Below are 21,146 nucleotides of genomic sequence, written 5' to 3'. Positions count from 1 at the left end.
TTTTTGAATCTGCAGTGGCGAGGGATGTCCCAGGCTCCATCCCCCACCCACCATCCCTATCCAGTCACACTCCCTCTCCTTGTCTTGCCAACACCTCACTCTTAACCTTGCATTTCCCAATGGTTCTTGATACCTATCTCCCCTTCCCTCAACAACGTGGTCCCCACAAAGGAACAATCACTTCAGACGCCCCCCCCCCCCCCCCCCAGCAACCTCCGGATTTTACTTACTCAATCCAACTTCACAACATGCACATCTATATTTGATTACCCACCCCCCCTATGTTCCCCAGCTCCCCTCTCCCTTCCATCCATACGTACCACCTCTCAGCCATCAAACACTCTTCAGAATGCGGCCTCCATAAGCTGGTCTCCCCCAATGACGGGGTCATACTTGCCAGTCCGCTACATCCCCCAGTCTTAGAAAATTTAACTGAGAGTTCAAAGTTGTTCTACCATCTTCCCTCACTTTTTCTCTCTTGTCAGTGAAGTATATGGTATACCTCTCCGAATCCATCCTTCCACCAAAAGTCTCGTTTCTTGGAAACCCACTAATCATTTCCTTGTCTTCCTTGGTCTTTCCCCTTCACATTCTTCCACTCGTGCCATGAATTTGCGAGCTTCCTCCACCGATGTGTATGTTAAAGTCGAGCCCCCATGTGTAACTTTGACGGTAGCCGGGTACATTAATGCAAACTTAATATTGAGGGCAAACAACTTTGAGCAAATAGGAGAAAAGGCTGTGCGCTGCCACCCCTGCGGAGTAATAGTGAAAGCATAAAGTTTTTTTTGTCATATTTGAACGTCTTTCCCGCTCTGATTGCTTGTAGTATCTCCTGTTTCTGAGCAAAGTTGAGAATCCTAAGAATAATCACTCTGGGTCTGTGCGATGCCTGCTCCCTCAGTCCTAGCCTATGTGCTCTTTCGATACGTAGGGGGCCATTACTCTCTGGAATCTGCAGCTCCTCAGTAAGCCATTTGTCCAGAAAGGCCTGTAGGTTTCTGTCCGGCAACGACTCAGGCATACCCACCAGCCTCAGATTATTTCTCCTGTACCTATTTTTGAGGTCCTCCACTTTTGCCTCCAGATCCACCATTTTCTTTTGTAGTGCCCTCTGGTCTCCCTCTACCACAGCAACCCTGTCTTCCACCGCTGCTGTTCGGGTTTGAAAAGCCACCCAATCTTTAGACAGGTCCTCCATTCGGGGATACAAATGTTCCAGTTTAGCGTCCAGTGGGGCCAACCGTCTCTCCAGCAAATCCTCCATTACTGTGGTCATCTCCGAGGTGATCTCTGCGATCAAGGTGGAAGAGACCGTGGGGGCTGCTGGGCTTGGAGGTGCTGCCATTTTGTCCTCCGCCGTTTTGCATCTTGTTTTTTCTTTATGCGCCGCCATAATCTCTCCACCAACTCCACCCGCCAGGCTGTATAGACGGTCCGACTTTCACTCGCTTCCTAAATCTAGGGTAGGTGCTGCTTTGTTGCTTTGCAAAAGATCTGGGAGTTGCCTGGGGGCCTGGAGAGACTTACTGTAGCGTCTTCCTCTGAGCATAGCGTCACGTGATGTCCCTCACCCGCGCGCTTCACCTCCCCAAGTCAATTTAATAATGGTCTATGGACTTTTCCTTTAGGAAGCCGTCCAAACCTTTTCTATACCCCACTAAGCTAACCACCTTTACCACATTTTCTGGCAATGAATTCCAGAGTTCAATTACACGTTGAGTGACGAAAATTTTTCTCTGATTCGTATTAAATTTACTACTTTGTAGCTTCATCGCATGCCCTCTAGTCCTAGTATTTTTTTTTCAGAGTAAACAAACGATTCACGTCTTCCTATTCTACTCCACTCATTATTTTATAGACCTCTATCATATCTCTCCTCAGCCGTCTTTTCTCCAAGCTGAAGAGCCTTAGCCGCTTCAGCCTTTCCTCATATGGAAGTCATCTAATCCCCATTATCATTTTCGTTGCCCTTCTCTGGACTTTTTCTAATTCAAATCTTTTCCATATCATCAAGCTGATCAATCCATAGACTGGTGGGTTGTGTCCATCTACCAGCAGGTGGAGATAGAGAGCAAACTTTTGCCTCCCTATATGTGGTCATGTGCTGCCGGAAACTCCTCAGTATGTTCTCTATCTCAGCAGGTGGTGGTCACACACAGCAGCAGCTCTGGCTAGGCCTCCAAGCCTAATTCTTAGGTTTTGTTGAGTGCCTGGGGTTGAGGGCTCTTCTTGAGCAAGTGCAAACCTGGTGGCGCCAGGTCCCTCCTTTTCTCCCCCCTCCCGCTGGCTCCGTTAAAAAAAAAAATAAAAAAATTTTGAACGTCCTTAAAGGCGTTTATTTCGACGTTTATTTAAACGTTTCTTGCAGCTACTCACTGGGACACCAGGTCGTTACAGCTCGGAGCGGCAAGCAGGTAATTTTTACCTTTTTATAGCGGGCAGGGGGTTCCCCGATTCTTCTCCTCGTGGCATATGGCGTCGGAGGGCGAGGGCGCAAAGAGTCGCTCCCCGGATCGCTTGAGCGCTTCTAGAGGGGATGCGGGGGTATTAAAGCCTGATTCGCCCTTGTTGGGTGACAGTTTCGTGACCGAAGAATGTCCCGGTCCTTCCTCCGGCGTGGCGGTTTTTTCCGCCATAAACGCCCATCCCCCGCTCCTCGCCTCCGCCATCTTGGCCGGCCACGTGGCTCGGACGGCTTCTTCTTGGGCCGCCCTTGAGGTTGGAGACATTAATGCCCTTAATTTGGGCGACGGCACAAAAGCGGCTAAAGTTAAGCGCCGTTCTTCCCGCACGGCTCCTTCGCGGAGTGTCGCGCCGGACGCCATTTTGGATGCGCAGCATGTTTCTCCCCCGCTCTTGCGAGCGCCGGTTGAGGGTGCGTCTAGGGCTGTAGCCCAGGCTGCGGAAGTGCACAGTCTGGGGGTTTCTCCCCCGAGTTTGTTTTGCTGCTGCATCAGGCATTCCTTATGCAAAACGCTGCCCCTGCTCCCTCGTCTGGTAAAGAGGTTGAGGTTCCCAGAGGTAAACGCCCTCGGGTTGATTCCCAGGCCTTGGAGGACTTTGTCTCCTCCGATGTAGATGAGGGCAGCGTATCTGAGTTCTCCCAACGGTCCTTTGCGGATTCCTTGGAGGAGACGGATCCCCGCTCGGATGGAGCGGATGACCCCTCTGCAGCGCGGCTTTTTAGCTCAGAGGATTTGCCCAACCTGTTGTTACAGGCCATGGACACTTTGAAGATTTCCTCTCCGGAGGACGTCTCTCCCTCAGCCCCTGTTGGCTCTGCCATTATGCTGGGGACTAAGCGCCCGCCTAGAACCTTCCACGTGCATGATGCCATGCACACCTTAATTTCGGCTAAATGGGATGTCCCGGAAGCGAGCCTTAAAGTGGCTAGGGCTATGTCCCGCCTCTATCCTTTGACTGAAAGTGAACGTGAGGCCTATCTGTGGCCTACCGTGGATTCTTTAATCACTGCGGTGACTAAGAAAACGGCGTTGCCGGTGGAAGGTGGCACGGCCCTAAAGGACGCCCAAGACAGAAGATTGGAGGCGGCCTTAAGGTCGTCCTTTGAGGCGGCTGCTTTAAGTTTGCAGGCCTCAGTTTGCGGCTCCTATGTGGCCAGGGCGTGCCTGACTATGGTGCAGCGGGCTTCCCCCTCAGTTCATTCCTTGAGGGCTGATTGGCCGCCCTGGAATCGGGCTTAGCCTATTTGGCAGACTTGCTGTATGATGTCTTGAGAGCCTCAGCTAAAGGCATGGCTCAGACAATCTCTGCGCGGCGGTGGCTTTGGCTGAAACATTGGTCTGCTGACCACGCCTCTAAATCCCGCCTGGCTAGATTGCCTTTTAAAGGCAAGCTGCTCTTTGGGGTCGAGCTGGACAAAATCGTGACCGATCTCGGCACGTCTAAGGGCAAGAACTTACCAGAGGTCAGGGCTCGGGCTAGTACTCGTCCCGGTACCTCCAGAGGACGGTTTCAGGAAGCCCGTCTGTACCGCCCGGGCAGGTCGGGTTCCTCTGCCCCCTCTTCCTTTAAGAGGAATTTCTCCCCCAAGCAGCATTCCTTTCGCAGAGACCGCCGTCCCGGAGGTGCTCCCTCCGGTCCTCCCCCAGGGTCTCGTACCCAATGACGGGGCCTTGGTCCACGCCCCAGTGCAGATTGGAGGACGGCTGTCCTCGTTTCTGGGCGAGTGGACCACAATAACTTCAGACGCTTGGGTGCTGGAAGTCATCAGAGACGGCTACAAGGTAGAGTTCTGCCGACCCTTAAGAGACGGGTTTGTACTCTCTCCCTGCAAGTCTCCGGTCAAAGCTGTGGCAGTGCAGCAGACTTTGGACAATCTGATCCGCCTGGGTGCGGTCGTTCCGGTGCCAGAAAGTCAGCTTGGCAAGGGGCGTTACTCCATTTACTTTGTGGTACCAAAGAAAGGAGGTTCTGTCCGGCCTATCCTCGACCTCAAAGGGGTCAATCGGGCCTTGAAAGTGCGGCACTTTCGCATGGAGACTCTCCGCTCTGTTATAGCGGCAGTGAAGGCAGGGGAGTACCTGGCATCCTTGGACATCAAGGAAGCGTACTTGCATATTCCCATCTGGCCTCCTCATCAACGCTTTCTGCGTTTTGCAGTCCTGGGCCGACACTTCCAGTTCAGAGCCCTCCCGTACGGGTTGGCTACTGCTCCGCGGACCTTTTCCAAAGTAATGGTGGTCATCGCGGCCTTCCTGCGAAAGGAAGGAGTACAAGTCCATCCTTATCTGGACGACTGGTTGATCCGAGCCCCCTCTTATGCAGAGTGCGGCAAAGCTGTGGACCGGGTAGTTGCTCTTTTGAGCTCCCTGGGATGGATCATCAACTGGGAGAAAAGCCAGCTGCGCCCGACTCAGTCCCTGGAGTATCTGGGAGTTCGATTCGACACCCAAGTGGGCAGAGTGTTCCTGCCAGACAATCGGATTGTCAAGCTTCAGGCTCAGGTGGACCAGTTCCTAGTAGCCTCTCCTCTTCGGGCTTGGGACTATGTGCAGCTGTTGGGCTCTATGACGGCCATGATGGAAGTAGTGCCCTGGGCCAGGGCTCATATGAGACCACAACAACAATCTCTGCTGCAGCGCTGGACTCCGATGTCGGAGGATTATGCTGTGCGCCTTCCCTTGGACCCAGCACTGCGCAAGGCGCTGAGCTGGTGGATGCAGACAGACAAGTTGTCTGCGGGAATGCCTCTGGTGACCCCGGAGTGGATTGTCGTCACGACGGACGCCTCTTTGTCGGGCTGGGGAGCCCACTGCTTGGGAAGGACAGCGCAGGGGCTCTGGTCTCCTGCAGAGGCAAAGTGGTCTATCAACCTCCTGGAACTCAGAGCCATTCGGTTGGCGCTTTTGGAGTTCATCCCGGTACTGGTGTTGAAGCCGGTACGGGTCCTGTCGGACAATGCCACGGCTGTGGCCTATGTCAACCGCCAGGGAGGTACCAAGAGCGCCCCTCTAGCCAAGGAGGCTATGAATCTATTCCAGTGGGCGGAAGCGAACCTGGAGCAGCTGTCAGCGGCCCACATTGCCGGAGTCATGAATGTCAAGGCGGACTTTCTCAGTCGCCATACCTTGGAGCCCGGAGAGTGGCAGCTATCTGCTCAGGCGTTCTTGGACATCACGAAGCGCTGGGGCCAGCCGAGCCTAGATCTGATGGCGTCATTGGCCAATTGCCAAGTGCCGCGCTTTTTCAGCAGAGGACGGGACCCTCGATCCCTGGGAGTAGATGCTCTTCTCCAACAGTGGCCGACACAAGAGCTTCTCTATGTGTTCCCGCCCTGGCCCATGTTGGGCAGGGTGCTAGACCGGGTGGCAAAGCATCCCGGCAGGGTAATCCTGGTGGGTCCGGATTGGCCCAGACGTCCCTGGTATGCGGACTTGATCAGGCTCTCAGTCGACGTTCCTCTGTGGCTGCCAGTGGAGCAGGGCCTGTTACATCAGGGTCCCGTGGTGATGGAGGATCCCTCCCCCTTTGGTCTTACGGCCTGGCTATTGAGCGGCAGCGTCTGAGAAAGAAGGGCTTCTCAGACAAGGTCATCGCCACTATGCTGAGAGCGAGGAAGCGCTCTACTTCTACTGCTTACGCCAGGGTTTGGCGTATCTTTGCAGCGTGGTGTGAAGCAAGCTCACTTTCTCCCTTCACTGCTCCAATTTCTTCAGTGTTGGCGTTCCTGCAAGAAGGTCTGGAGAAAGGCCTGTCGCTCAGTTCCCTTAAAGTCCAGGTAGCGGCTCTGGCTTGCTTCAGGGGCCGCCTGAAGGGTGCTTCCCTGGCTTCGCAGCCAGATGTGGTGCGCTTTCTCAAGGGAGTTAATCACCTGCGCCCTCCTCTGCACTCAGTGGTGCCTGCGTGGAATCTCAACCTGGTGCTAAGAGCATTGTAGAAGCCGCCTTTTGAACCCTTGTCGAGGGCATCTCTGAAAGACCTGACGTTGAAAGCAGTCTTTTTGGTGGCTATCACTTCAGCCAGAAGAGTTTCCGAGCTCCAGGCGCTCTCATGTCGAGAGCCCTTTCTGCAGTTCACTGAGGCAGGAGTGTCTATTCGCACAGTGCCTTCCTTCCTGCCCAAGATTGTTTCTCGCTTCCATGTGAATCAGCAGCTCTGTCTCCCTTCCTTTCGTAGGGAGGACTACCCAGAGGAGTACTCTGCTCTTAAATATCTGGATGTGAGACGAGTCATCATCAGATACTTGGAAGTGACCAATGATTTCCGGAAATCGGATCATCTGTTTGTCCTGTTTGCAGGTCCTCGTAAGGGTCTGCAGGCTGCTAAGCCTACAGTGGCAAGATGGGTCAAGGAAGCCATTGCAGCGGCTTATTTGGCCGCGGGGAAGGTGCCGCCTATCCAGCTGAAGGCTCACTCCACTAGAGCTCAAGCGGCCTCGATGGCAGAGGCCGGGTCCGTCTCCTTGGAAGAGATATGCAAGGCGGCAACTTGGGCTTCGGCTCATACATTCTCCAAGCATTACCGTTTGACTGTGGCTGCATGGGCAGAGGCCCGGTTTGGAGCTTCAGTGTTGAGGTCAGGGATTTCAATGTCCCGCCCTGGGTGAGTACTGCTTCGGTACATCCCACCAGTCTATGGATTGATCAGCTTGATGATATGGAAGGTAAAATTATGTATCATACCTGATAATTTTCTTTCCATTAATCATAGCTGATCAATCCATAGCCCCTCCCAGATATCTGTACTGTTTATATTCTGGTTGAATTTTAGGTTCAAGTTTAGCCTTCAGTTACTTCAGGAGGACTTCGTGTTCAAGTTCTTCTTTCACTTGGATTCTTCAAGAGTTGAGACGAGTTTGTGTTACAGTGAGCTGCTGCATTCCTCTCCCCTCCGTTTTACGGGGCTGGATTGAGATTTAAATTCTGCCGGCACTCCCTCCCGCTTCGTGCGGCTGTAGGGCAGCTTTGTACCCCTCCCGCTTCGGCGGTGTTAGGGTCAGTCAGCTCCTCCCGCAGTTGCGGTTGCAGGATAAGCCAGATCCCCCCGCATCGGCGGGTGTGGTGTCCCTCCCCCGCTCCGCGGGGATGAGCTGGACGGATTCCCCTCCCCCACTTGTGTGGGGATGAGCTGGGTTAATTCCCCTCCCCCGTTTCGGCGGTGAAGAGCTGGGCAGAGTGTCCCTTCGTGGGTGTAATTCTCTAAGTGCTGAGTCCTGCGGATGGAGCTTTGATATCGACATACTGAGGAGTTTCCGGCAGCACATGACCACATATAGGGAGGCAAAAGTTTGCTCTCTATCTCCACCTGCTGGTAGATGGACACAACCCACCAGTCTATGGATTGATCAGCTATGATTAATGGAAAGAAAATTATCAGGTATGATACATAATTTTACCTTTTTGAGATGCGGCGACCAGAATTGAACATAATATTCGAGGTGTGGTTGCACCATGGAGCGATACAAAGGCATTATAACGTCTTCCCTTTTTGTTTTCCATTTCTTTCCTAATAATACCTAACATTCTATTTGCTTTCTTAGCTGCCGTCGCACACTGAGCAAAGGGTTTCAATGTATCATCAACAATGACGTTGAGATCCCTTTATGGTTGGTGACTCCTAATGTGGAACTTTGCATTATGTAGGTTTGGGTTCCTCTTTCCCACATGCATCACTTTGCACTTGCTCACATTAAACGTCATCTCCCATTTAGATGCCCAGTCTCCTTGTCTCGTAAGGTCCTCTTGTAATTTTTCACAATACTCTTGAGATTTAACAACTTTGAATAACTTTGTGTCGTCAGCAAATGTAATTACCTCACTAGTTACTGCTATCTCTATATCACTTATAAATATGTTAAAAAGCAGCGGCCCTAGCACAGACCCCTGGGGAACCCCACTATCTACCCTCCTCCATTGAGAATACAGACCATTCAACCCTGCCTTCTGTTTTCTGTCTTTTAACCAGTTCTTAATCCACAACAGGACACTACCTCCTATCCCATGACTCTCCAATTTCTTCTGGAGTCTTTCAAAGAAATGTAATAGATTGGTGAGTCAAGATTTCCCTTCACTAAATCCATGTTGACTTTGTCTCATTAATCCATGCTTTTTTGAATATGCTCTGTAATTTTTGTTCTTTATAATAGTCTCTACCATTTTGCCTGGCATTGACGTCAGGCTCACTGGTCTATAATTTCCCGGATCCCCTCTGGAACCTTTTTAAAATATTGGCATTACATGAGCTACCCTCCAATTTTCCGGTACCACACTCAATTTTAAAGATAAATTACATATTACTAACAGTAGTTCTGCCAGTTCATTTTTCAATTCTGTCAGTGCTCAGGGATGAATACCATCCGGTCCAGGAGATATGCTACTCTTCAGTTTGTCAAATTGCCCAATTACATCCTCTAGGTTTATAGAGATTTCGTTCAGTTTCTCTGACTCGTCAGCGTTGAATACCATTTCTGGTACCAGTATCTCTCCCAAATCTTCCTCGGTGAAGACCGAAGCAAAGAATTCATTTAATCTCTCCGCTATGGCTTTGTCTTCCCTGATCGCCCCTTTTACCCCTTGGTCATTTAGCGGTCCAACCGATTCTTTTGCTGGCTTCTTGCTTTTAATATACCTAAAAAAAAATTTGTACTGTGTGTTTGCCTCCACACAATCTTTCTTTTTTTTTTTTTTTTTTCCAAAGTCCCTTTTTGCCTTCCTTATCAGCGCTTTGCATTTGACTTGACATTTGTTATGCTGTTCCTTACTATTTTCAATCGGTTCCTTCTTCCATTTTCTGAAGGATTTTCTTTTAGCTCTAATAGCTTCCTTCACCGCACTTTTTAACCATGCCGGTTGTCATTTGATCTTCCTTCCACCTTTTTTAATACATGGAATATATTTGGTCTGGGCTTCCAGGATGGTAGCCGAGCAGATGTCCTTGTAATAAGCTCCCCGGCGACCTAGTTGATTCTTGCTTGGACTAGCCCCGATTGACTCGATATCAGAAACGAGACCTACCTAGGGCAACCTCACGAGGGGCAGAAGCCCAGAGAAAGAGCTGATGGGTGGCGCTGCATCCCTCTTGACCCACGTGGCGGGAACAAGTCAGCACACTGGAGGTGGCTGACCTCCTTCTCCCAGTGAGAACCCAGGGGTAAGAGAACACGGATGGGCAAGCTTGCCACGCCACCAGAGAGGGCTATCACACGGCAGTGCCTAGCAGATCCAAAGATATGTGCACCACAGGTGGCGGTTCCCCAACCACTGACCGCATTGTCGGGCACAGCTAGAGTGTTACAGCGTGACCAGGCACAGAGCATTGAGGGCAGTGAGAGCTCCTGGATGGCAGCTGGTCAGGCAGCCAAGCTCCAGGACAGCACAGGGACCTCCACACGGAGGGGGACCAGGCAGACTGAACTAAATCACCATGGAGAGGTGCTCCACTTAGCAGCAAAAACTGAGAGACTGGACCACCTGAAAGGAGATGCCGGCGCCCACGCTGTGCTCGGGCTGACTTCTGCCAGAAGTGGCTCACTGGGAACTGCAGGGAGCAACGGAGAAAGGCTACAACAGTGCAGAACAAACCCAGAGGTTTTATCTGAATAGCTTCATGCAGAGGAGGCTGAGGCGGCATCACTTCCAACCTGGACACCGACCCAAGGTGAGAACAGCAACCTCCTGATGAGGTGGCGAGCCCTTGAGAGGCATTGCTTCCATTTGGGGTGCCCACTCAAGATGACCGCAGCCTCATGGTGAGAGTGACACCTACATGGGGGACAACTCTTGAAATGGAAAAAAAAACAATTAGGGCAGAGAAATGATGAGATGCCTTAGACCCAAACACACAGAAACACATTAGTTCTCGTTCTCTCTCTCTCGTTCTCTCTCACTCTTACACTCTCGTTCTCTCTCTCTCGTTCTCTTTCTGTCTCTCTCTCTCGTTCTCTCTCTCACTCTTACACTCTCTCTCTCTCTCTCTCACACGTTTCTGATGAAATAGGAAAACAAAAATAGAATCCTCCTGTGGCCTAACATCCTCCAAAATGGCCAACTTAAAGACATGGTTCCTCTACTACATAAAATAATATGGATAATTGGGTTAAGAGCTGCCTCACCCAACGAATGGAATAAAATCCCTTTACGTATTTCTATCAGACGACAATCCCATCACCAACTGGAAGAGCCAAACCACAATCCTTATGACAAACAAGAAACCAAAATAGCATTCAATAGCAAAAAGACAAACCTTGAATATCAATTAACACAACAACAATCTCAAAAAAGACAGAGACCACACAGACAGTTACATGATACATAAATGCATGGTCAGCAGTTAATAAGACAGTGATACTCAGAGATTGAATTGAAACAGAGCAACTAGGGCTAGGGTTACTGTTTTATAACAGAAACATGGTTACACCTTTGAGATGACCCATTACTGCTCGACCTAGGTTACACCTTGGAGATAACCCAGTAATGCTCGACCTATGCCCACTGGGATATAAAATGACACATGACAGAACAAAAATAAAAGGAGGTGGGGTTGCATTAGGGGTTGCATTAATATATAAAGCCTCCTTCACAGTAGAGCTAGTCGCTAAACATAAAACCTCAGCAGTTGAAATCATGGCATGTAAAATCACAGATACAACATTAACTGGCCAACTAAGTTTCATACTGTTATACCTCCTTCCCATGAAGCTGGTCAAATGTGCGAGACAATTTTCCTGGATTTCGTATCAATCATCTGTACAGACCGACCTTGATGTCCTTCTGCTAGGAGATATTAACCTGTACCTAGAAAAACAACACAACACCAACACCAGAATTTTAATGAATTTCCTAAATCAATTAATCTTTAAAACATTACAAGCAACTGTATCCCACTCAAAAGGTCACTAATTAAACATACTAGTTCATAGGTTCTCAGCTAACAATAACCATATACTAGGAAATCATAACTGGGAAGAGGTGCTATGGTTAGACCATAAAAAGCTCACATTCACACTTCAGTGGAAAGAGAATGGCAAGGACAGAAAAACAAGAACACCACACACCTTCACAACCAGAGGAAAGGTGGATAATCCCACCTTCTGAATGACAGCGATGAATGACCAATGAAACATGTCGCCCAATAACACCCACGTCGTGAGAAATTGGGATGAAGTAATTTGATTAGATGTTATAACTAAATTTTCTAACTTACCATCAAGCACAAACATGTATATTGCACTAGCTACTTCCCCTACTACTAGTTATTATTTCTATAATGCTACTAGATGTACGCAGCTCTGTACACTGCAACTAGCATTATAAAAGAATCGCAGCTGGCTGAATATCGGGTACAAGATGAAAAATAAGGGTGACAAGGACAACCTTGTCTCGTACCCCTTTCGAGCTGGAAGGATGCCATGTGTGTCCGGTTAAACAGTAATTGAGTAATGCAAATTCCATAAACTCAAGGCATTTAATGATGGGGAGCTCATGTAAGATGGGTTCCACACTCAAACTCTAGTCTACTCAGGAGTAACTTCCAACAGATAAACTGGAAATCAAAATCTCTTATAAGAATTTCACGGAAAATAATTGATCCTAATATTTTTTGGAACATTATTATTCCACGTTTAGATTGCAGTTGTTGTGATGCTTTTTATTAGCCCAATTGGAGCCCAAAATTAAGCCAAATAAACAAAGTTCCATGGTATTCTAATGTTTTAGCTAATTTAAAAGGGTCATGGCAGCATCTGGAATGTAGTTGGAGACATCATCATGATAAGTTAGACTCAATGGAAGTTGACGATTAAGTGATACAAATTGGCCCATACTTGTGCCTAACGTACCTACTATGCTACTCAAATAGAAAATCCCAGCATAAACTAGAAAGCACTTTTCAGGAAACTTGACACCTGCCACTTCTTATCGTAATAGTGAAGTTTCTTGTCCATCGGCCAATGAATTGGCAACCTTTTTTCTGATAAAATAACTAAAATCAGCTCTTTAATACCACCAGATCTGGATAAGATGATAGATTTTTCTATGCAAGTTGGGTCTAGCAATCTGACTTGGTAATGGTCCACTTTTTTTTTTTTTGCCAATTGATGAAAAGCAGGTTAGATCTTTATTAAGATTATTCAGTGGCATAACCAGAAGGCAATTTTTGGGTAGGCCAACAGGTTGGATGGGTGGGCACTACAGTTGCCAACTTTTTTGAAAGAGAAAAAACTGCAACCTGATGCACCCATGCTCTATCTCACGCCCCATAACTTCAATGAGGGTAGCAGTGCAGGCTTCAGTTGCTGCAGGCCAATTGAGAGCTAAGGAAAGTACAATAGACTGCACTCTTCAGCCCCATTAAGCCATGGTCCTCCAACACACATATGCCAAACACATCTGCATCCAGAGAAGCTCCTGACCCTCCACCAACAATGGATACAGAGCAGAGCAAGGACATTTCCCCATAAAACTCACCATACAAAGAAATTTTGGTTTCTAGTGTAATCTCAATAAGACATTATAAATTAATTTTAAAAAATCTATAAAACTCAGAACCTATAGCAAATATGCCATGCCAGCACTTACTTCCAAAACAAGGCTCCTACCTATGAAAAGGCTGTGCCTTAAATATTATTGGGGGGGTCTAAAATACAGATACATGTATCAGGAAAGCTGAACAAGCCAAATTACTATTGAATGCTACGTAGAAATGTCATGCTAACAGAATACCTAAGTCACATATACAGAATAAGTGACCACAAACTCTAGAAGCATAAATTAAACAGAAACCACCAAGAAAATAGACCTTGCATGTAGTACAACACCAGTGAAACAAGAAAAGGCATTTCTTCATGTGCAAAATATAAAGATGGTACATGCCAGGGATGGTGCTAGAGGTTGCAACTAGAGCAATTGTGCTTGGTTCCCTGGCCAGAGAAAGCCCCAAGCGTGCTGGAAGCTGAAGGTGCAGCCTGGTAATGGACTTTGGGTTCCTTTCCTAGATTTCTGCCCTGGACACCAGCCATGTTTAACATCCACTCTGGCAAGATGTGCATTCCAAATCCAACATATATTCACAACATAGAAAATAAAATATATATATTTTTTAACCTTTTTGTTGTCTGGTCATTTTATTTTTCAAATCATATTGGTCCCAGTCTCTGGTTTTTGCTTCCCTCTGTCTTCTCTTAACTCACTTGTCAGAGTCTCCTGGCTGTTTGACATTTCTTCTTTATCCATCTCCCATCTTGTTTTCCTATATGGAGTGGAGGAGTAGCCTAGTGGTTAGTGCAGCAGACTTTGATCCTGGGGAACTGGGTTCAATTCCCACTGCAGCTCCTTGTGACTGTGGGCAAGTCACTTAACCCTCCATTGCCCCCTCCCTGTTTGTGAGGTATCTTTGCAAAATACCTTTTCCCGAACCATGCGCTTTTGAGCGACTGTCGGCCTTCCCCCCATTTCTAGTTTAAAAGCTGCTCTAGCTCCTTTTTAAATGCCGATGCCAGCAGCCTGGTCCCACCCTGGTTAAGGTGGAGCTCATCCTTTCGGAATAGGCTCCCCCTTCCCCAGAATGTTGCCCAGTTCCTAACAAATCTAAAACCCTCCTCCCTGCACCATCGTCTCATCCACACATTGAGACTCTGGAGCTCTGCCTGTCTCTTGGGCCCTGCACGTGGAACAGGTAGCATTTCAGAAAATGCTACCCTAGAGGATCTGGATTTGATCTTTCTACCTAAGAGCCTAAATTTGGCTTCCAGAACCTCTCTCCCACATTTTCCTATGTAATTGGTACCCACATGTACCAAGACAGCGGACTCCTCCCCAGCACTATCTAGAATCCTATCTAGGTGACGCGTGAGGTCCGCCACTTTCGTACCAGGCAGGCAAGTCACCAGGCGATCCTCACGTCCACAAGCAACCTAGCTATCTATATGCCTAATGATCGAATCACCAACTACAACAGCTGTCCTAACCTTTCCCTCCCGGGCAGCACTTGGAGACATATCCTCGGTGCGAGAGGATAGTACATCCCCTGGTGGGCAGGTCCTGGCTACAGGAGTACTTCCTATTTCACCAGAGTAATGCTCTCCTTCTAGGAGACCTCCCTCCTCCAAGGTAGCACAAGGGCTACTAGACTGGAGGTGGGACTTCTCTACAACATCCCTGTAGGTCTCCTCTATGTACCTCTCTGTCTCCCTCAGCTCCACCAAGTCTGCTACTCTAGCCTCAAGAGAATGGACACGTTCTGTAAGAGCTAGGAGCTCTTTGCATCGGGCGCAAACATATGACATCTCACCAACTGGGAGATAATCATACATGTGACACTCAATGCAAAAGACTGGATAGCACCCCTCTCGCTGCTGGACTGCTGACTCCATCTTAGTGTTTTTTGAGTTTTTCAATAATTTAAAACTTGCTACAGTATTAAGGATATTAGCCTAATATAAAAGTGTCTTTTACTTTATATAGTATATTGTATGATTTATTTAGTATTTCCTTCTTAGATGGTAATGAAATGTATTTAAAACTCTGTAAGAGCACTCCTTGCTTGTTACCCAAATTACAATAACTGACTATAAATGAGGAGTTGTCCTAGGCGTGGGTGGGAATACTAAATTAGATCCTGTAGTGGCTGTTAGATTCTATCTGTTAATGCTGTGGTCCAAAGCTTTTAAAACTAAGTAGAAAAGACTATGGAGATTAGCTGTTAAAATTTGCTTTTTAATGTTGCCTAACACTAACCTACAATTCCTCCTTTAAACCCCAATCTTTAAGTTCCCAAAGCACAAGCAAAGTAGCGTTCTCTTACCAGAGAAATGTCCTCTTCTCTCAGTACCTCTCTCCCATCTCTTCCCTCCATCCCCCTGCCCCTCGCAAGTCAAGCACCTTTCCATTTCATGCCCCTCCCCTCCCAGGGTCAGCACCTCTGCATCTTCCTTACCTCCCCTCACCCCAATGTCCAGCACCTCTGTGTCTTCCTTACAACCCCCCTCCCGCAAGTCCAGCACCTCTCCCTTCCCTTCAGCCCCCTCCCCTTGCAGGGCTAGCACCTCACTGTCTTCCTCACCCTCTCCTATGTCCATCGCAGCGCTTGCATTTAACGCTATCCGTGCTGCCAGTGGCAGCAACTCACAGATGCGATGTCCTGCTCCTGCACCTCAGTGTCCAACCCGGCTGCAGTGCTGCCACTTTGCTATTGGGGCTACCTGGCAGCATCTCACAGCCACGGTGCTGACATCCTGCTCCGGGACTTTCCCTCTGCCACATCCCGCTCTGCATAAAGAGGAAGTTGCATCAGCGCAGCAGAGGGAAGCCCTGGAGCAGGATGTCGGCACCGTGTCTGAGTTGCTGCCAGGCAGTGTCGATAGCAAAGTGCAAGCGTTGTGGCGGGGATGGGAGAGGGTGAGGATTGGAAGACACGGAGGTGTTGGAACTGCAGGAGGGACTGTGCTTCTGGGTGGGCCTGAGGCAAAACTGGGTGGGCCTAGACCCACCCGTAGCTACTTCCCTGAGATTATCTTCCTCTTCTTGCTTACTAGATAGTTGTCCAGCTTATTTAATGACGGATCCACCAATTTTAAATAATCTCTGCAGAATAAGTTGATGATAATGGGACAATTCAGTTTTATTGGGTGGTATTGTGTTAACGTCCATTCTTAAAAACACTTCTTTAAATTCATCATTACCAGCTAGTTACATACTGGTGGCCAGTATCCCCTTGCTTGCAAAAATGTCTGAAGCTATTGTATCAGTGATACTATCCAACTTTTTGCAATTACATAACTGTCTTGGTCCACTGTCTTAGTCCACTGTAGTTTGGATTCAGAGCTTATGAGTTGGTCCTACTATCATTGATTTTAAAAGCTAGGTTGATGGTTGCTAGGGGTTGAGCTTCAGTTTTGTTTGATCTTACAGCAGCTTTGGACATGATGGATTTTCATATTTTTCTGTATAAATTATCACTTGGCATTACGGGAACTGTCTTACAGTGGTTCAGGGATTTTTTTTTTTTTTGTTTAACAGACATCTGGTTAAAATGCAAGGTGTCTTGTCTCTACTTGGAAGCCCCCATATGGGGTCCTTTAAGTGTCTCCTTTTAATGTGTAAATGACTTTTTTTTTCTGTTGTTTTCCCAGAATATGGAGCAAAACTTGTGCTGTGCTGATGAAACTCCAGTAGACAATAACATGTCATCTAATTTGTTAAATATTTTCAGTTGCATTAACCTCATACTTGATAAAGATAAAACTAAGTTACTTAGGTTAAACCATAGCAAGGCTTTCTTTCCAGAGGTTTTGACCCTATCTGACGGTCTCTCCTTGAAAGTACTGCGAATTTCAAAAGTTTTGGGAGTATATTTAGGTGTACATTATCTTTAGAATTTCAAGTCAATGCAGTAGTTCATACAATTTTTTTCAAGCTTCGGCAGCTCCACGATATGTGATCTGTTTACTGAGAAACATTTTTCAATTTTGGTTTAGGCACGTATTCTATCCCATTTCTGAGAAGTTCTGAGAGAAGAGGACATTTCTTTGGGTAAGTAAATTACCAAAGCACAGAGAAAAATAATGAAAGAGAAATTGTGGGTTGATTTGATTCAGTTTGAATTTAGAAAAGCAGACTTTATTAACTCGTTGCCGTAGTGTAAAACCCTTTTCCTCATAGTTTTAAACTTTCTGCCAGAGGTAGAAACTACTACAGTCAAAGCGGTTTACATATAATATACAAGTACATTTTTGTACCTGGGGCAATGGAGGGTTAAGTGACTTGCCCAGAGTCACAAGGAGTTGCAGTGGGAATTGAACCCAGTTCCCCAGGATCAAAGTCCACTGCATTAACCAGTAGGCTACTCCTCCACTCACACAACAGGGCCAAGTTCAGTATTCATACCCCACCCCCCAACTCCAGCCCAGCTCTTCATTTATATTCTTAATTTGTAGTCAAGTTATTCTAAATATTATAGTAAGAGGGGGTTTTCTTTGCAGAGTTTTAATTAAATTTCATTACTGTCTGAGAAGTAAACACTAAAATGATACACTATACCATATAATCTTAATGCTCTTTAAAACTTAAGATACTAGGGATATTAGAATAATATAATTAAACAACTCAATAATATTTAGATGCAGACAGTAGTCCAGCAGCGAGAAGGATGCTATCCAGTCTTATGTGCTGTCACATATCAATCACACGTATAACCTCTTCTAGCTGGTGAGAGGTTATATGTGTGCTTGATGCAAAGAGCTCCTAGTTACCAGAGAACGAGTCTGTTCTCTTGAGCCTAGGCAGACTTGGAGGAGTTGACGGAGAGAGGGAGGTACATAGAGGAGACCTACAGGAATGTTGTAGAGAAGTCTCACCTCAGTCTGGCAGCCCCTGTGCTGCCTTGGAGGAGGGAGGTCTCCTAAAAGGAGAGCATCACCCTGGTAAAGTAGGAAGTAATCCTGTAGCCAGGATCTGCCCACCAGGGGTTGCAGTATCCTCTCGCACCAAGGATGTGTCTCCAGGAGCCTTTTCCCAAGAGGGAAGGGTTGGGATAGCTGTTGTACTTAGTGGTTCAATCATTAGACATGTAGATAGCTGGGTGGCTAGTGGATGTGAGGATCGCCTTGTCACTTGCCTGCCTGGTGCGATGGTGTCGCAGCTCACAAATCACCTAGATACAATTTTAGATGGTGCTTCTGAGCACTATCTTGTACATGTGGGTACCAATGTCATAGGAAAATGTGGGAGGGAGGTTCTGGAAGCCAAATTTAGTTTCTTAGGTAGAAAGCTGAAATCCAGATCCTGTAGAGTAGCATTTTCAGAAAAGATCTCTATTCTATGCACAGGACCCAAGAGGCAGGTAGAGATGCGTTGGCTGAGACAGTGGTGCAGGGATGAGGGATTTAGATTTGTTAGGAACTGGGCAACATTCTGGGAAAGTGGGAGTCTATTCTGAAAGGATGGACTCCACCTCAACTGAGATGGATCCAGGCTGCTGGCTTTAACATTTAAAAAGAAAACAATCAAGATGTCAAACTTAATTTAATAACATATAAAAAATAAAAATGAATTTAAATAAATGAAGTGTGCCCAGAGCCAAGTGCTAACCAAAAAGGCAGCAACCACCATTCCCATCATCGCACACTGAGAAAGCAAAGTTTTTCAAATGTCCCATTCACTAAAGCAGATGAAAATGATGATATAAGCTGATGAAAACTGCTGATACAAATGTTCGTACTGAATTGTGTTTAAAGTCGCTTGTAATCCCAAAAAGCGTTCATGATAATGCAGTTTCCAAAAAGATGGACTCAGTACAAGACTTAGTTCCCTGTTTGAAAAAAAGATTTTAAATTTATCTGTTCTCAGTGATCCTCCGCTGATAGAAACAGAATAGACGATTGCTCCTTCTACTCTCCACCGTTCAACATTCTGTATTCCCCAACACAAGGTGTGTTTCACTTTATTACTTCTTCAGGGGGATGTAAAATCCCTACAAACACAAGCATTAAAAAAACAAAAAATATTAAATCTGAGCAAAATCTAAATAACCCATAAAACCTTAACTCCTATGTAACTTAAATAATAATATTAACTTTAATATCTTAAGCAACAGCCTCCTGGAAGATCATTCCTCCAAGCCGGACAAGGTAACAGTTAAAAAAAAAAAAAAAAAAACCCACCAGCTATTTATAGGCGGAATCTCTCCCTAGTGATGAAATGTTGGTGATCAAGCCACTTCTTTATTAAGACTGTGCAGATGCATGTTATTCCATTCAAAAATAAAGCACTGTTCATTTGCTTGTAAAATATGGGCTACATTGTCACCATGGGGTAGATGTACATACAACAATACTGTGAAACACAAATCTTTAGTGCTGTACTGAGCTTGCCTCCAGTGTTCCACCAAAGGCACTTCAAGTCGCTGTAGTTTTATATTACTCAAATGTTGACCAGTCCTTAATTTAATTTTCCTAATTGTGTGGCCAATATAATTTAAGCCACATGAGCATAACATCAAATAAACCACTTGACTGTTTCACAGTTAGTCTCTGAACGCAGTTTGAATGCAAACCCTTTGGTTGGGTGTTGAAATTGAGATATATCCAAAGCAAACTTACAATAAGTACAAAGGCCACACTTGAAATGACCCATTTGTGCATCAGTGGACAAATTAGTCCCCCCCCAAAATGGTGAGGCACATCACCCCCATGGTTCCTAGATCTCTGAAATGTCACAATGGGTTTTGGGACAACACTGGGCGGTAACTCAAAACATGCCAATAACGATGAATAGCTTTCTTCACTTGAATGGCTCGTGATGAATATGGAATAACACAGATCGAAGACTTCAAATCTTGAGACCTTGAAGATTGGAACAACCAATCACAGTTGGTATAAAAAGCCCATTTATAAGCCCTTTTCACTAACTTGTTGGGGTAGCCTCTCTGTAAAAATTTAGCTGCCATATCTTGAGCCTGAGACTTGAGCTCTGCCTCAGATGAACACAAACGTTTCATTCTCAAAAACTGGCCTACTGGAATGCCTTCCTTCAGACAATGGAGATGATGGCTTTGAAAATGGAGTAAAATATTGTGATATGTCTCCTTTCTATGAATGTTGGTCTGAAAACTATGGTCTGTAGTTTATATAATATCCAAAAACTATTTTATGTCCACCTGTATTTGATGAAAACAATGAACTTCGTTTTTTTCAACGATGGAACGCAGTTCTAATTTGGTGTTCCCTAGATTTAATTCTACTTACCATTGATGTGAATCATAGGATGGTAATTGAACAACCTAAGGAATTAAGAAAATTGATTCATTAAAACATGTCTGTGAACCCACTGATTATGAACAGCATTATAAGGAGTTCTCTAAACAAATGGATCAGTATCGTCAGGAAATACGTCTTTGAATTGAAATTGTAAGATCCGGAAAAGCAGAGTGGTTGGTAAGAAGGTGACTTTTTCGCTTTCATGTAGTGATTCATCTGGTAAGGAGGATATTCTGGTAGAAGAACTTGTAATTCAACCTACAGAGGGAGCAATTCCTGTTTTACCCAAGTCTTTTTTTTTTTTTTTTTTTTTAACTTTCGACCGAGGTGAACAGAACATCAGTTCCTCCGTTGCCCAGAGCAAAGCCTGATTGGCCAAGAAACAAACATACATTGTGTGTCTTTAATTTATCTACCCGTCATTTAACATCTGAAGAGGTAACTGTGTTAAAGTTGGGTTTATCCTTTGTGCTTTCTACTCCCTATGACCCCATCTCTATTTGGGCTGATACGGTTGATGATATGCGTCGGCCAGAGAACTGGAATTATTCATAGCAAAAACGTTTGCTAGAGCCTTCTGAGGCACGCTGCACACCCGACACTGCATGTGTGGAGTGCCTTCCCGCCCACCCCGCGACCACGTTCCTTAGTTTGTTTTTCTCCGCATCTGGAGCGATAGGTTTTCTTGTTGCTCTCTTTTCACCCGGGAACAAGCCTTTGAGTGCCCTTGCTTTATTTTTGTGTAATCTTCTTGTTTTTCCTTTTCCTTTAAAAAGCAAACAAACAAAAAAACTTCCCAGTATTTTCTTAGTTTCTTTTTTGACCCTCTCTTAAGTTTTTTCTTTATTTTCGTTGCGGCTGTGTTAGGTTGTTGACGTTGGCATCGAGGGAAGCATTGGGAGTAGATGTAGGGATGACAGCTGAGAGACCC

At 46.3% G+C, this 21,146-nt stretch overlaps 1 protein-coding gene across 5 annotated transcripts in view; it reads left to right on the top strand.

Moving 5' to 3' along the window:
• NCOA1 (nuclear receptor coactivator 1) overlaps window positions 1–21,146 on the top strand; it is a 660,387-nt gene that overhangs the window by 13,042 nt on the left and 626,199 nt on the right. For 4 of the 5 annotated variants that reach the window (XM_030198689.1, XM_030198688.1, XM_030198686.1 and 1 more), the window contains exon 2: window positions 16,937–16,991. The exons of the other annotated variant lie outside the window; for it this stretch is intronic. The gene's annotated coding sequence lies outside the window, so the exon portion shown is untranslated. The remainder of the gene's footprint in view (window positions 1–16,936; window positions 16,992–21,146) is intronic. 5 annotated transcript variants of the gene reach the window in all.

Source organism: Microcaecilia unicolor, chromosome 3, assembly GCF_901765095.1.
Source record: "Microcaecilia unicolor chromosome 3, aMicUni1.1, whole genome shotgun sequence".
Classification (NCBI taxonomy): Eukaryota; Metazoa; Chordata; class Amphibia; order Gymnophiona; family Siphonopidae; genus Microcaecilia; species Microcaecilia unicolor.
This window is presented reverse-complemented; position numbering and strand designations above follow the sequence as displayed.